This window comes from Pseudorca crassidens, chromosome 19 (genome assembly GCF_039906515.1).
Source record: "Pseudorca crassidens isolate mPseCra1 chromosome 19, mPseCra1.hap1, whole genome shotgun sequence".
NCBI lineage: Eukaryota > Metazoa > Chordata > Mammalia > Artiodactyla > Delphinidae > Pseudorca > Pseudorca crassidens.
Genome location: NC_090314.1, coordinates 23,233,914 through 23,250,703, shown reverse-complemented (window position 1 = coordinate 23,250,703; position 16,790 = coordinate 23,233,914). Strand labels below are relative to the sequence as shown.

At 45.1% G+C, this 16,790-nt stretch overlaps 1 protein-coding gene across 13 annotated transcripts in view; it reads left to right on the top strand.

The window, feature by feature from the left end:
* The window catches only part of RFFL (ring finger and FYVE like domain containing E3 ubiquitin protein ligase), a 67,727-nt gene that overhangs the window by 30,627 nt on the left and 20,310 nt on the right, over positions 1 to 16,790 (top strand). For 3 of the 13 annotated variants that reach the window (XM_067714398.1, XM_067714392.1, XM_067714395.1), the window contains one exon: positions 8,701 to 8,755. The exons of 7 other annotated variants lie outside the window; for them this stretch is intronic. The gene's annotated coding sequence lies outside the window, so the exon portion shown is untranslated. Of the gene's footprint in view, positions 1 to 1,446; positions 4,588 to 8,700; positions 8,756 to 9,409; positions 9,642 to 16,790 lie in introns of those variants that run through there. 3 more of the 13 variants (XM_067714390.1, XM_067714393.1, XM_067714396.1) reach the window with 2 other exon arrangements.

The window sequence follows — 16,790 nt, the reverse complement described above, 5'->3', positions numbered from 1 at the left end:
TCCTTGGGTGCTTGGGAAGCAGATCAAGGTAGATTCACACTGCGGGATGTGGGATGTTAGAGGCATCTTATTTGAGTGAAGGAAAGCAGGAAGCCATAGCATCTTCTGCTAACTGTTATTGTTGGATTCCTGCATTTCTTCTACAGCTGGAAGAAACATTAGAGATTAGGGTAGTGCAACCCTTCTATTTTCCAGATGAGAAAGCAGACCCAAAGAGGCTAAATAACTTGTGCATAAAAACTGGGGTATTCGTTGCCCAGTGTTTATTCCCAACACTGAATGTGGCTTGGAAGAACCACTACCTCTTTGAAAACAGTGGAAGTTTGGCTTGAAGTGGAGGCTTCAGGTCTCTCAACTGAAGGCTTTTGCAGTGCTGAAAAGTAGACTGAGGTTGGTAGCAGGTTGGATTGGGGACAGTGTTCACCAGAAGGGCCCTGTTAACTGCTGTGATCGCTTTGCGTGGTTCCCTTCTGGGGATCTGCTCACTGGGGACTGGCTGACAGAGATCTGTTCCTTCTACATTTGAAAGGAGGCCAACATTTAATAATAAAAACATTTCCAATTTTTCTTGCTCTTTTTCCCAGCCCTCATATTCCAAATTTTGTTCCAGGCTTAATTTTCTTATCTCAGCACTATTTGTATTAAGTTTTTATTGTTTACTGTAGGTCAGATGTCAGTATGAAGCCTGGGAAATCCAGAAAGTGTCTTAGAGGCTCATGACTGCTTTTTGGTCCTTTTTAGGTGCATCTTTTACCTGACTCGTGGAACTATGTATTTTGTTGTCACTGAAATACTGTCCAGTGAACCAGTGGTTGACAGATGTGAAAGGTTACTTATTTGTGGCTAGGGAGCAGCCCTCTAAAGAGATCAGACAGCCCAGAACAGGAAGTCAAGTGCAAACAGGATGTGCTTGTCTTTACTGTAACTTGTATGCCTGTGTTTTGAAACTTGGTGTGCTTAATAAGTCAAGACTTCTAATACTTGAGCTTGGCTGAAGAAGTGTCTGCTTCTGGTTTGAAAAGGAGATAAGGCAACAAGACCTTTACTGCCCTTGCCTTTATACAGGTGCAGATCTTTCTTCTGGGGATCAGGTCATTCTTTCTTCCTGGTGCGTGGTGGTTTTTCCTAGTTTACACCATGTTGCATCCGTGTATTTTATAAAATGAAACCCCTGAATTGACTGCTAGTCTGTTACCTTTGGTAGATGCGGGATTCAAGCTGTGCTTGCTTATTTATTTTTTAATAACGATAGGAAATTTTAGCCTCTAATTCACTAGCCTTTTAAATTACAGTTTCCTTTTATTGAATTCCAGGATTTCTAGCCCAACTTTTGAGTGTTTCCTGAGCAAGGTAGTTCACAAGTGACCCTGGGGTCTTTTTAGCCTTTGAAAGTTTCCTCCGTCGTGGAGGCTGGATCTAATGGCAACTGCTGAACTGTTTTGTACCTAGGCGAGTTTCTGGAGAAGAGATTAAGTAATTTGCTTGGGGTGGGGTGGTACCCAGCCGGTAAACAATCTTCGGAACCCCTGTTTTCTGGACCCCACCCCTACCCCCCACCATTCTTTCTTGCTTGCCACTGTGAAATCTGCTTTATTATTGTCTATTAGGGAGTAATCTTGGGGTCTTTGTGGATTATTATAACTGCTTGAGTTATTTCAGAACAATGATGGTCTCAAACCATAAACTAATGAGTACGGGGCAGGTAAAGGTTTGGGTAATGTTTTTTTGTGCATCTCGTGTCCCTGCCCCATTGCAAAGAAGACTATTCTGCCACTTTATAATTCCAGGAGCAAATGGGTGAAGTAGCAGCACATCACAACATCCCTGAAAAACAGCAGTTCTTCCGGGTATCAGCACAGGTGGCTTTTTTTCTTGGATCTGTCAAGGAGTGGTGAATATGAGGCAGTTTGCACTGTGTTGTGGGATATATAGGCAAAGAATAAAACCTGAAGACCTGGTAAGCACAGGTGTTCTTCACGAGGAGATAATATCGTGTGAATACAAAGGTTTTCTTTGTGGTACTGGTGAACTAGAAATTTCCATTTCTGCTTCTTGGGATAGATACTGGGCATATCATATCCTGGCAAGAGCAGAAAACTTTTCAGAAAGTCAGCATAATTTTCAGATTGAGGTCAAACATCAAACCAAGCCCAAAGGTCTTTGGGAGGAAGGGGTTAGTCTGGATTCATCCTGGATTTATCCCCAAATCCCATCTGACTTCAGTGCAGTGCAAATAGTTACAGAGCACCAGGTAGGGCCTAGAATGTTCCATTCTCTGAATTTGGTGAACAAGAGGGGTTGAGGAGCTAAGGGACAGTCTAAGCTGTCTGGGCTACAGGAAAAGTGACAAATTTATTAGCAATGGAGTAGAATTGGAAAGAAACAGCCTAGGGCTGCATTGTGGAGAAACCACTTCTGACCACCTCACAGAAAAGTTCTTCAGACATTATAAAATTAAGAGCTAGTGGGAGGGGCCTGGAGTCTTTAGTTCTTGGAGGGTCTTTGGAAAACTAGATGGAGCCTGGTTAAAGGTATCAGCCTTTTCTGTTTGTTTTTTTAAGTAGAGGATAGAGCAGATAAATTGTCACATTAAAGAACCTTAAAAAAGATTTTCTTAAAATTATTTATAACCAACTTTTACTGAGCACCTATTATGTGCTAAGCTCTAGAAATGCTTGTTATTTTAATTCTTTCAATTACCAGTTTCAGTGAAGCAGGCAGGTTCTATTGTTTTTGAGGAAATTAAAGGGATTAAATAGCACCAAAATCTAGAGTCTTTGTTCCTTCCACACCCAGTACATTTGGCTACGTAAAGAACATCATTTTGATCCTAGGCAGACTCCCTGTCCTGAAGCACTGCCTTTTCCTAGGGTAAGGAGTAACACAAACCCTCTTACCTAGTTCCTGTCTCCTTGAACGTTTTTTTTTTTATCATGGTTACCCATTAGTCAGTCACTGTCATAGTGTCTACTGGAAGCAGCTTCTTCAATCAGAAGGTCCAGACAAGCTTATCTGGTAAATCCTGTTCCCTGTAGAAGAGTACAAGGAGGATCAGAGTCTTTTTATTCTTGATGGGCTTTGTCATCAGTTTTGATGGAAGAAGGATCTCGGGGTAATTAAACTGCAGGTCCGTTTATTTTGTTTTCAGTGTTGTTAGAAGACTTCACTCTGCACTGCTTTCTTCCCTGATTGACTTGCCCTTTGGGGCAGAATGCCTGGACTGCAATTAAATGTGTAGGTTTCTCTGCTGCACTGTTCAATCTGTCATCTCTCCTAAACGCCACACAAAGAAGCAGCCATTTAATTGGTCAGACCCCGAGGGTGATACTTTGGCACACCCCCATTGGTTAGAATTACTTTCCCCTGAACTTCAGAGCAGATGCTGAGGTCCCTCTGCAGATATTTGTCATGGACTAGTTGGAAGCAGGGAGTTTCCAGGAACATTTATAATTTGTGATTATTAAGTATGTTTTTCAGTTGTTTACAACAGTTACCACTGCAGGAAAAAAGAGCTCATTTGTTACTGGTGCAAAGTAGAGATCTCTCTCCTTTTCCCCTTCTTCATGTTGTCTTTGTAACACTCTATGCCCTGAGACCCTCTGCTGTTCTGGTTCTCACAGCCTTTGTCCTGTTTCTCTCCCACCTGGCTTGGGGCTGTGCGCCTAGTAGCCATAGGCAAAGCTCTGCTTGGACCTGGCTGTCTGGTTGAGGTCTGTCTATTTGATTTCCAGCATTTCTTTTCTCTGTTCTCTTGCTTCTCCGTTTGCTGTTTTCATCTTTATTTGTATTCTTTGCAGTTTCATCGCAGCACCATTTCAAACCACAGCCTCCAGGAGGGCCCTGATGCCTTCTGTGCCATTTGATGCAGGGGAGGGATGGAAGTGACTGACGATCTTGTACATCTTTGAGGCTCTCCCTTTCTGGCTTTTTAATGCCGTAAGAACTGACAATCGTAACATTTTTCTATTACTTTTAGCAGATCAGTCTGTTCCTGTTCCTGTTCCTTCCTTCTTTTTCAAGCAATCTTAGCAGACGCTTAAATTATTTTCAGCATGTGTGAGGTAGGCAGCGTTACTATGACATCTTTCCTTAAAAGGATTGCTGTGGTTCTGTGGGTTTAAAACCCGTAATTTGCTCATCACCCGGGAATCACGGTTGTGGAATTTTCAAGAATGAATCTCTGTCCCTCCCCCCAGTTTTTAAAGCTCTAATGCCGTTATCATTAGTAAGATTTCAACAAATACCTGGTGATCACGTTCGCCTGGCACTGAGGTTGGAAATAAAGCTGTAAAGTGACTTGCTCTTGTTTTCTGTTTCACCTTCTGCTCCCTAATCACTGGAGAAGAATACTTTAGAAAGAATCATACGAATTGTTAAATGGTTGCTTAAATGCGGTCCTGCCAGAACACTCATCCCCTTAGAATGCACTCGCCATGCCACGTTGCGCGGGGACCCTGCCTGGTTTTGTTCCTTTTGGAATCGCCAGTGGCGGGAAGAGGGCTGAGCAGATGAATGAATGACAGTTGTCCAGAGGTGTTCAAGATGCTATGAGAGCACAGACGGGGCCCAGAAGGTTTTGCTGAGGAAGTAGGTGCCACATGAGGGAGGTGGGGTGGGAGCAGGGGTCGAGGCTGAGAGAGGAACTGGAGGGAGGTTCCTGAGGCCACAGTAAGCTTGGCAATTGGGGACTGAAAGCATAGCAGGGTAGCTGGAGCCGAGAGCAAGGAGGGTGGGGCCCTGGGCTCTGATGATTGACTTTCATTATTATTATTTTTATATCTTCATTGGAGTATAATTGCTTTACGGTGGTGTGTCCGTTTCTGTGCACAACAAAGTGAATCAGCTAATAAGTCTACGTATATCCCCATATCCCCTCCCTCCTGAGCCTCCCTCCCACCCTCCCTATCCCACCCCTCTAGGTGGTCACAAAGCACGGAGCTAATCTCCCTGTGCTATGCGGCTGCTTCCCACTAGCTATCTGTTTTACATTTGGTAGTGTATATATGTCCATGCCACTCTCTCACTTCGTCTCAGCTTCCCCTTCCCCCCGTGTGTCCTCAAGTCCCTTCTCTACATTTGCGTCTTTATTCCTGTCCTGCCACTAGGTTCATCAGTACCATTTTTTTAGATTCCATATATGTGCGTTAGCATACAGTATTTGTTTTTCTGACTTACTTCACTCTGTATGACAGACTCTAGGGCCATCCACCTCATTACAAATAACTCAATTTCATTCCTTTTTATGGCTGAGTAACATTCCATTGTGTATATGTGCCACATCTTCTTTATCCATTCATCTGTCGATGGACATTTAGGATTTTCATTATTACTTAATGGTTACCAGTGAAAAGACTTCTTAAAAGGGGGCTAATAGAGCATTAGTTGTACTTGAGACAATTAAGTCAGAAACGCCTCTCTCCTCCACTGGATCAACACAGGTGGGCAAGAATAGAAACTGAAACAGATCCCAAATATCGAGGAAGGGCTTTACCTTTAGGAAGTGGGCATCTGTCTGGAGCACTGGTGCCCTGAGGTTGTAGGAAGTAGGAAATGCAGATGCCTTTCTGGATGTGTAAACTAAAATTCTGGATTCCCAGGAATGGCTTTTCTATCTATGGTGCCTTTCACAAGGTCCTCAAGTGTTGAAGGTTGGCTTGGCGGGTAAGTACCCCTTTGGGCGTCCCTAGAAGGGAGCGGGAACCAGTGCGAAGCACTCCCCACCGCTGGCCGCTTCAGGCGCTTTCCCTGGTCTTCTCCCAGTCGGTCCGTTAACCTTGCTCTCCCAGCGCACAGGCCCTTGAAGCACTGGTTCTGAGGGTGGGGCATGTGGATGCTGAAAGCAGCCGCCTCTTTCTGGAGGACCACAAATGACTTGAAGAACCTGGACTTACATCCCATCGCCCTCTAGTTGTGTGACCCTGCTGTGGTTACCCAACCCTCTTGAGGTCCAGCCTCTTCATTTACAAAATAACCATTTAAATTCTGAGTTTGGGGGCAGCATTACTGTATTAAACGAGACAGTAGATGGACATGTAACAACTCACTTGGCACATGTTAGGTGTTTTGTAATGTTTTTGCTTTTTCCTTAAAAAATAAAAATTTCTAGGATCATCTGAGAAAGGGCTTCAGGACCCCGGAGTCTGAATAACTCCCCCAGTTTTCCCCTTGCCTGTGCCTGAAATACCAGCACAGGAGATCCTCTCTCTCACCTGAAGCTTTGAACATTTGTACAGAAGTGTAACACAGGGATGGGATGAGAGAGGAGCCAGGCCCCGGTGTCTCTGAAGTCTTCCCACACGTCTCAGTGTGGAGAGGCTCTGGAGAGAGGCAAACACTCGATCCTCATTGGTCCCGTGCCTTAGTCTAGTGCCTACTGTTTACTGAACGTCTAGTACTGCCTTCCACCCCTTATGTAAAACTGGAAAGCCCAGTAAGGCCTGCTCTCTCCATACTGAGCGCCAACTCTGTGTCCAGCCTGGGGGACGCAGGTAAGTGTCTTCCTGTTACAGTGAAGCTCAGAGAGGCAACTTTCTTAAGCTCCTTCAGTGACTCACTGTTAGGGCCAGGATTTAAGGACAAGTCTGACGGAATCGAAAACCAAAGTAAAACATATTTGGGAACTTTATTTTTTTAATATATATTGTTTTACTGTTCCATTTTCTAAAAATTTAGCCCTAAAAGAAAATTCTTATCTAGGAACGATACATTATCCATTACCCACATCTAAAGGACTGCCTTGGAGGATGGAAAACATCCATTAGGCTTTAAAGCCTTTGGGAATGCTCCAGCCTTGAGAAAGCTCCCCTGTTTATGTCCAGCCTGTACACTACCCCAGCAGGGCTGTTGTTCTAATTCAGGCCTTGGGGTTCTAAAGTTTTCTAAAGTTCTACAATATACTTGTCTCCTCTGTGACTTAGGTGTTCTGAGTTCTTCATTCTAAAATAAATATCTCAGAAATAATCTCAGTACCACAGAGAACATGCTTCCTTGTCCCACACCTGGCAAGGGAGACCCGTCTGTAGTATGGTTGACTCTGGCAGTTGCCTTACTTACAAATGCCACAGTCACCCTATTTTATGCTCATTGTGTTGTCACCAGCATTTTAAATCTTCCCCCTCTGAGGTGGACCCCTCAGGCAGCTTTCCTGGAAAATTCCAGTTGCGACTCTGAGATTCTGTTTTACATTAAAGAGTTTTGAGGGAGTTCGAGTTTCTTTCCAGACTAACTTCTTTTAAAAAATAAGCAACCTTCCAAGTTGAGAGATGATTTTAAACTTCAGGTGAGTTCTTCAGATAATGACTGTGTCTTTATTGTGCGGGTGATGTGATCAGCTGTGTCATAGTCCCCATCCAGCCCCGTCCCTTGGGTGGTAGGAAACTCGGGCTCTGCGCGACCAGAGGGAGAGAGGGACATTGGGCTTGCCAGTCAATAGTTGCTATTGAACAGCTGAGCTGTTGCCATTTTAGACTTGTAACATATAGTTTAATGATAGTTTATTTTGGTTTGCTATTTATGGAGCATTTACTGTAGGTTAGGCACTTTGTTAGGTTAGGCACTTCTCATCCCTACAGTAACCTTCCAACAGGGGAGGTGTTACCTTCTTATACAGGTGAGGAAACGGACTCAGAAAGCTTAAGTAGCCTGCCCAAGGTTAGCTACCTTTGTTTTTTAAATTTTATTTATTTATTTATGACTGCCTCGGGTCTTTGCTGCTGCAGCGGGGTGGGGGGGGGCTACTCTTTGTTGCGGTGTGCGGGCTTCTCATTGCGGTGGCTTCTCTTGTTGCGGAGCACGGGCTCTAGGTGTGCTGGCTTCAGTAGTTGTGGCACGCAGGCTCAGTAGTTGTGGCTTATGGGCTTAGTTGCTCCGCGGCATGGGGGATCTTCCCGAACCAGGGCTTGAACCTCTGTCCCCTGCATTGGCAGGCGGATTCTTAACCACTGGACCACCAGGGAAGTCCCACTACCTTTGTTTTAGATAAAGAACTTTTTCGTAGTCACTTTATGTCACTGTAAATATTGGCAAAATGCTTTGGGCCCTAAGCAGAGATAACTAGTACTTGCCTCATGGGCTGTATTGATAAAATATGGACTGTTTCTCTGACCTCGACTTGTTCATTCCACAAATTATTTGGGTGCCTGCTATGAAGTGGCACTGTGCTAGATGATGTGGATAGAAAAGTGAAGACAGATGAGGTTCCTGCCCTTGGAGTTTATACTGTAAACAGACAGATATAATTACAGATTATGATCATTTTCCCAAAGGAAACTGAAAGGGCAATGAGCGAGTGTGTGACTGGGGAGGACTCCTCTAAACAGGTGACGCTTGAGCAGAGGCCTGAGGATGAGAATGAGCAGTAGCGGCAGGGAGCAAGTGCAGGGACCCTGCGGCGGGAGGGAGCCTGGTGTCCTTGAAGAGCTGAAAGCTCACAAGGCGTGAAGCTTAGTAAGTGGTCGGGAAAGTAGCAGGACATGAATTGGGGAAGTGGGCCGGGGCTGGCAGCATACGTGGGGTCTTTTAACCGTGTAAGGAGTGGGAATTTTTTTTTTAACATCTTTATTGGAGTATAATTGCTTTACGATGTTGTGTTAGTTTCTGCTTTATAACAAAGTGAATCAGCTATACATATATATATATATATATCCCCGTCTCTCCTCCCTCTTGTGTCTCCCTCCCACTCTCCCTATCCCACCCCTCTAGGTGGTCACAAAGCACCGAGCTGATGTCCCTGTGCTATGCGGCTGCTTCCCACTAGGTATCTATTTTACGTTTGGTAGTGTATATATGTCCATGCCGCTCTCTCACTTCGTCCCAGCTTACCCTTCCCCCTCCCCAAGGAGTGGGAATTTTTAATTCTCAAATGTAATGGGAGTCCATGAAAGAGCTTTAAGTGTTTTTGTCAGGGAAGGAAGAAAGAATTGTGGAGGAAGAACTGGAGAGAGGCAAGAACTGAAGCTGGGAAACTAGTTAGGAAGCAGTTCTCTGGTCCAAGAAGCTATGAGAGACCCTGGAAATGCAATAGTACACAGAGTCCCTGCCCTTATGGATTTTTAAATTCTAGTTAGGGAAGGCAGTTAACAAGTAAGCAAGTAACACCAGCTAGTACTAAGTGTTAGGCATGAGATTAGAAAGTGACAATTTAAAGTGAAGGTGAATGACAAGAAGGAGCCAAGCATGTGATATTCTGGGGAGAAGAGTCCAGGCGGAAGGAACAAACAGCAAATTCAAAGGGCCTAAGGAGGGAAATGTGAGTAATAGATGAGAGATGCGATCTAGACCACTGTCGGGGGCAAGGGAGATGGAGATGGGCACTGCCGAATCTTCAGCTTGAGAATGGTGTTTTCTTTTGTTTTTTTTTTTTTTTTTGCGGTACGCGGGCCTCTCACTGTTGTGGCCTCTCCCATTGCAGAGCACAGGCTCCAGACGCGCAGGCTCAGCGGCCATGGCTCACGGGCCCAGCCGCTCTGCAGCATGTGGGATCCTCCCAGACGGGGGCACGAACTCGTGTCCCCTGCATCGGCAGGCGGACTCTCAACCACTGCGCCACCAGAGAAGCCCAAGAATGGTGTTTAAAGCCACCTGACTGGGGTCTCCTCGAGAGAGAGAGAGTGTGGATGGAGAGGACGTGGAAGACAGCCTAGGTACTGTCAAAACTTAAGAACAGAGGGAGGGGGGCAGCACGGAAGCTTTGAGGCAGGAGGAAAACCAAGGGTGCAGAGTTCTGGAAGCTAAGAGATGCCTAGAGGGGAGAGCTTTTCCAGGAGGAAGGATGGGTTGCCTGTGTCCAGCCCTGCTGGGAGGTTGAGGAAGATGAAGCTAGAGAGTGTCACTCGGACCTGGCCACTTGGAAGTCCTGGTGACCTTACAAAGAAGAGATTAGGCAGAGTGATTGAGTCAGGCTAGGCTGGAAAAGGCTGAAGAGTGAATTAGAGGTTGAGGAAGTGCAGTCGAATATTTGGAGAAATTTTGATGTAGAGAGCAGAGAAAAGGACCTTTACTGAGGAGTGGCGGGTGTGGAGTCAACATGTTGTGGGGGTTTTTGTTATTTTTTATTTTATTTTATTTTTTACAAATTACAAATATTTTATTAGATGCTTTAAAAACTCTTTTTATAAACTTTAAAAAGTAACTAGAGAGAGACTTCCCTGGTGGTGCAGTGGTTAGGAATCCGCCTGCCAATGCAGGGGACACAGGTTCGAGACCCGGTCCGGGAAGATCCCACATGCTGCAGAGCAACTAAACCCGTGAGCCACAACTACTGAAGCCCACGCGCCTAGAGCCCGTGCTCGGCAACAAGAGAAGCCACTGCAATGAGAAGCCCGCACACCTCAACGAAGAGTAGCCCCCGCTCGCCTCAACTAGAGAAAGCCCGCGTGCAGCAACAAAGACCAATGCAGCAAAAAAAAGAAATATATATATATATATAAAACTAGAGAAGTGTACAAATTCTAAGTGTACAGTTTGATGAATTTTCACAAAGTAAACATCTATGTAACCAGCACTCATATTAAGCAACAGAACATTACCAGAAGCTCCCTTGTGCCCCCTTCCATCTACTGTCAGAGGATAACCCCTGTGCGATTTCGAGCACCATATAGTAATCTTCTTGTATTGGAATTTTATATAAATGGAATCATTTAGTATGCGTTCTTTTGTGCCTATCTTCTTTCACTCAGCATTATAAGATTCATCTTTACCGTTGCATGGAGCAGTAGTTTGTTTATTCTCATTGCTGTATGAATATACCTTTATTTCTCCATTCTACTGTGGATCGACATTTGGATCTTTTCCACCTTGGGGCTATTACAATAGAACTGCTGCAAACATTCTTGTATACTTCTTTTGGTAAACATGTTTCTGTTGGGTATGTACCTGGAAGTGGAATTGCAAAGCCCTGGGGGGTGTGTGTGTGTGTTTACAAAGTGGTTGTGCCAGTTCATATTTTTTGCCAGCAGAAAATCCTGTCAACACTTGCTAGTATCTGTCTTTTCCATTTTAGCCATTCCAGTGGGTGTTTGGTGGAAACACATTGTGATTGTAATTTGTACTTGCATTATGACAAGGAAGAGTTTTTTAAGTCTGGGAGGTCCTGGAAAGTGTCTCTGTGCTGATGGGAAAGCTCCAGTAGAGGTGGAAAGCAGATGCTCAGAGGGTAATAGGCTGCAGGGCAGACAGACTGATTTTTTTTTTTTTTGTGGAATCGGGAACACTTCTCTTGTGGCCTACGGAGCGTAGGCTTCAGGGTCTAAGCGACTTAGATTCAAATTCTGGCTTTACTGCCCTCTAGCCATGACCTTTAGTGAGTTACTTAACTTCTCTGAACCTTGGTTTTCTTACCTGAAAATGGGAAGAACTAATCTGCCTTGCCAGATCGTTGTGAGAATCACATGAGATAACACTAGGTAGTACCTAGCTCAGTGCCTGGCAGATAAGAAGCATTCTTCCAGCAGAGTATGGCTACTTTCTTCTTTACTTCTCAGAATATGTAATTATTGTACAATTATTTCAAAGAGGCATGGCTAAGCCATATTGATAGGTTTTTCATAGCATTTCCTTTCAAAGCCATTGCATTGCAGTTCCTTTCAAAGTCATCCTTTAATTGCTTCTTAAGGATGATATACAAGATGAAGCAAAGCCCATTCTGTATTAATGTTCCAGAACGTGGGACACTTTCCTTTCTGCTCTTAACAGCATAGATGCTTTTGATAATTCCAGCAATACAGTAGTGATAGTAGGCAAACCACCCTCAATAAACTGGAGATGATTCTGTAAGGCTTGCAACTAGCCATTTTCTGATTCGTCATGTCATAAAGGTACTTCTTTGAGGATTGGGGGCATTTTAATTAGGTTTTTTCCAAAGGATTTTTGTAATGTCTTATACGGTAGGTTCACCGTAAGTATGTTAATTCCAAGATGTTGCTGTCTCTGCAACCGGGTGAAGCCTGTAGCTTGGCACACAGAACAGTTAACTAAAATCAGAACAGATTGGATGAGAATCTTGGGGGCCTCAACTTTAGTGCCTTAGATGTTGGTGGTTAGCAAGGTGGTTTTGGAGTTGCATTGCAAACTCAGAGATTTTACTAAGATGCTGACGTTCTGACCTTTTTACTCCGTGGGTCCATTCTGACCCTTCTTCTGTCTTCCATGGGAAAGTCCGTGACAACCACTGATCCACTTAAAATCATTTGTCTTGAGCAGGTGGACAGGTAGAGAAGTGATTGTTTTAAAATTACTTAGTATTCTAGGACTTAATAGGGAGAAATCACAGTATCTGCCCTCTTCCCTCTAACTATGGCTGTACTCAGCCTACCTGGAATAGGTCACTTATCTTATCCTGTTCTTAGCACTGTAATTTTCCTGTTCAACAGGGTTCAGTCTCCCAAGAAATACCAGCTTACTTATCAAGCTGACAAAACCCCATGTGCGAGCTAGCCGTCCTTGCCTCATACCACTGGGTCCTTCCACAGGGAATAGTACATTTTCTTGTTCACCCCAGCCCTACATCTCCCATCTTCTTTACCCTTTAGGCAAATTGGAAGAGGAGAGCCTGGCAGGTTTCAAACAAACGCAGTAGGAGAGCAGTCAGACTGTATTTGAAAATTAGATCGCCAAGTCCCATCTTTTCTGAAGAGGGTGAGGGGAATTGGCGAAGGAATTTTCAAGCCCTTGGCGAAGATTTGATGATAGTTTTCTTTGCAGATCAGAAAGAGGTTTGCAGATCAGTGAGGGAAGTTTTTCACAGTTGTCAACCTAGGGAGAATTCTTTATACATCCCACAATTGGTTCCACTTTCAGTCCTTAAGTAATAGATGCCACATGTGTGTCTCTGTTTAGGGCTGATGGATGCGACGTACTCCCCAAAGAAGAGTGTTATTTGTACGGCAGTGTTAAAATGACAGACTCTTTGCTTTCACTCCCTGAAATAACCCTGAATGTAGTTCTCATTTAGGCTTAGGGCTTTCCAGTTTGGCAAGACCACATTAAGAAATGTGTCTTTTGGTAGTTAAATATATGTCACAAAGAGTAGAAGCCTAGTTTGCTGACTTCAGTGGCCCTGTTCTGTTAGGGTGAGCAGGTCTAAGGTATTTTTAGCACTGGAGACTCTTCCCCAGTGACCCCTGCCCACACACCCACATCCCCAGGATGAGGCTGCATTCTCCACCCATACATGGGGCTGGTGGAATAACCAAGGGGCAAATTTCAAGTCTTCCCACACAGCCAAGTCCTTGTAAGAGTAGCCAGATACTCCAACAGGCTGACGGTGTTTCTTTCAGAGCTGTTCTGAGGAGGCAGGCAGTTAAGTTTAGAACCAAAGTTAGAGGATGGAAATAGTGCTGAGGAAGACAGGTCGTCTTGATTCCCAGCTAAGGAAAAGCTTTCTTAGCTTCTGTACCAGGAGGGCTGAGTTGAGCTGTATATATCGTGCCTGACTGGGCCCAGAGTCCCCGGGGGCAAGGACCTTGTGGAATTCACTTTTGGTCTCCCCGGTGCCCAGCACATCTGGTGCTTCCCAAGTGCTTGCAAAAGCACATGAAATGAAACAAGGTACAGCTGGCCGGCTTTCCAGAGTTCCCGACTGATGGTGCCTTACCGAGTGGGTCTACCCATTCCGTGACAAAGTCCTTACCTCTTAGGGAAAACAATTGCAACACGTGGATTCCCCTTGTGTGGAAGAGAAGTCTGTTTTTTTCTTGTGGTTAAATATTTCATTCTTCCATCTCTCTCTGCTAATGCCGTCGGCCTATCTTTGGTTCCATCTGTCTTCACCTCTGTTCCACCCTCTGGTGAAGCAGGTCGTAGTCCATCCCCACGTCTCATCACTTGGTCACTTTTCTTCCCACTCCTGGTCGTCGCTCCCATCATTCATTGCCAGCTTCCCTTCTTCTTTCAGCTCTTAGTCTTGGGGGCTTTCCTCTGTGGTCTATGAATACGTCTACATTTCTCTTATCTCATGACCTCTGCTGCCTTCTCTCTTCCCTTCGCTGTCAAAAGTTTCTAGAAGGAATGATTTATCCTTAAAGTCTGGGAAGTCCTCACTTCTCATTCACTTCCCAACCTGTGGTTACCGGTCAGCTTGTCTCTTCCTAAACTGCTCGGGCATGGAGCACACTCACAGTTTCCTAAAACTGGGTCCATCTCATTCTTCTACGTGTTCTCCTCTCTGGGTCATTAAACAACGTTGAAAATTTCTTTTTGAAATTCAAGACACTGTTCCTGTTCTCCCACCTCTGAGCATGCTTCGTTCCTTCCTCTGTGCTGGTTGGTTCTCCTCTGCTTGCTCTTCGGATCACACGTTCCTGAGGGCTCTCCCAGGCTGGCTTCTCTTCTGACCCGGACTGTCTACCCAGCCTTCTGGCCCTCTCTGACTGTACATACTTTCCAGTAGGCGAGGATCCACAAACCTTTATCTTCAGCCGACACGGTGCTGTGCATACACCAGCAGATCCCACAAGTCAGGTACAAAACTCAACTCAATCTTAACCTGCCCCCGCTCCCCATTTCACACACAGACACATGCTCTTCCCGAGGGCTTTATCCCAGTCAACCATTCCACTCTCTCTCCTGTTGTGTAACTCAGAGGGCCAGCGTCTTCTCTCCCCTCCCCCCACCTCTTCTGTTCATTGCCACATCCTGCTAAATTTGTCACAGATCTAGCTGTCTCTTTCTCTTTTGCCCATATCCTCATATCTTTCTTCCAACCTGCCCCTCTCAGATTTGTCCTCCACACCGCTTACTGCTGTAAGTGGCCACGCTAAAATGCAAATAAGATCGCAAAACCTGGTTGCCTGAACCGTTCATTGTGTCCCACTACCTATAGGATGAAGTCCAGACTCCTTACCATGGAATACAAGGTTTTTCTTTTAAATGGCTGCTTGTTTACTTGCTGTGCTCTCAGCCACCCCTACCCTTACCTTTGACCCAACCAAGCATTTTGTAGTTTCTTTAATGCCCTGGTGCAGTTCTTGGTTGTTTCTTGAAAAGTCTTTTTGCTCTTAACTTTCTGGTCCGTAATAGTGTTACTGACCAGGGTTCTCGGCCTCCTTTATCAATAGAAATTGATAAGAGGCCAGATGAGAAATTCAGGCAAGGCTTTCCTGGGGCCCCTGCTGCAGCAGGGGGAGCGAGAACAAGCGGCAGGTTCCCTTGCTCACTCGCTTGCTGAGCAGGGGTGCGAGCTGTTTCCTTATATGGGTTGAGGATAGGAGCAGGTCCAGGGGTCGGACTTGAGGGCTGGCTGGGGTGTTCTGCCCACCCCTCTGGCGGTGGTGTGTGCAGGGGGCATGCACAGTGCCCTGCTTTTGCTCCCTGCCTTTGCTCCTGGCTCTTTAGAAGTGGCAGTTGGGTTTTTGGTCTTTTTGTATCTTGTTGTCCATAATTTGCCCCAGTGCATGCATGTAGTTATTTTTAGTACCTTATAGTTTATTTGTATTTTGTTGCTCCAGGAGACGTTTGTCTGGGTGAAGCATTGCCGCAAAGGGTCCCAGGGTCCCAGCCTGTCTCAATAGGATATGTCTTCCCTGGTCACTCCTCCATCCCTGAGGAGCTGATCATTGTTCCCATCTTTGTAACCCCCCTTACACTGCACAAACCTCCGTTAAAGCACTGATCACCCTGAAATTTCAATTTTTGGTTTTACATTTCTAGTTCCCCTACTAGACCATGAACTTAGGTAATCGACCATACTCACCTAGCACTGGAGACACAGCAAGGCATTGGCTCCTCTAAGGGCTGCATGCATGAATGAGTGGAGGATTTGACAGGTTAGTGAACCACCCACAGCTTTGTCTCAAGGCTGCTCTGCTGTTCCCCTTCCCCTGACCTCATTCAGTTAATTGATGCATCCTGCTGATTCTGTCAAAGATCTATCTGTCCATGTTTGGGACAAGCCCAGGAAGCCAAATGGTAGTTGTGAAATCTTTAGGTTTACTTTTTACCTGTGCTGTCTCAGAGAAATTGCAGTGAAAGCATTGTTATAATGCTAGTAGCAACAACTAAGGTTTATTTAGTGCTCTACAGCCTGGAGAATCTCAGATGAGAAAAATGAAGTACAGAAAGGCTATGACTTGTTAGAGGTAGGTAACAGCCCAGGTCTTCAGATTCCAGATCCTCTGATCTTTGTATTATTACACACTGTTTCAGATGCTTCCATCAACAGGTGATTTAAAGAGTTACAATCTTCCTCTTTCGGAGGGCTACTACTCTGCTGTTGCCTGCAGTCTCTTGCCAACAAATAACTCAGTTATTTTACTGCTCTGGGCTTCATTATTCCTTGCGAATTCGTAAGGCAGATTAAGTCCCTGTTTTCTGGGAATTGAGAATCTTCAGACAAGTCATAGTGAGTCAGAGAGAAATGTTTTTGATGTGAAGGAAATGGAACGAATGTGTGGTTAGTTAATCTTTAAATATTGTATGTGATTCATTCATTCAGTAGTACTTGTTGAGCCACCCATCTGCTGGGCACTGTATGACTGTCATGGTCCCTGCTCTCATGGGGGTCATAGGCCACTGGGTGAGACAGGTATTAATCGGACATGCCTGCAAAAGTGAATGCATGTATTATTGGAGGCGGTGTTGGGAAGCCGGAAAGGCCCTGGAGTAATCACGAGGCCAAAGGTTATAGCTGGGTGAACCAGGAAGTTCCTTCCTCCTGCTGGGCCTCTTTCTTTTCCTCTAAAAAATAACCAAGGTGGAACCCGTTGGTGTCTTAGTTCCTTCCAGCTTACTACGTCTTTGAACTCTTATCTAACAAAGGCACATTCAGTGAGTCAGAAGGCAGAGCAGAAAGTACG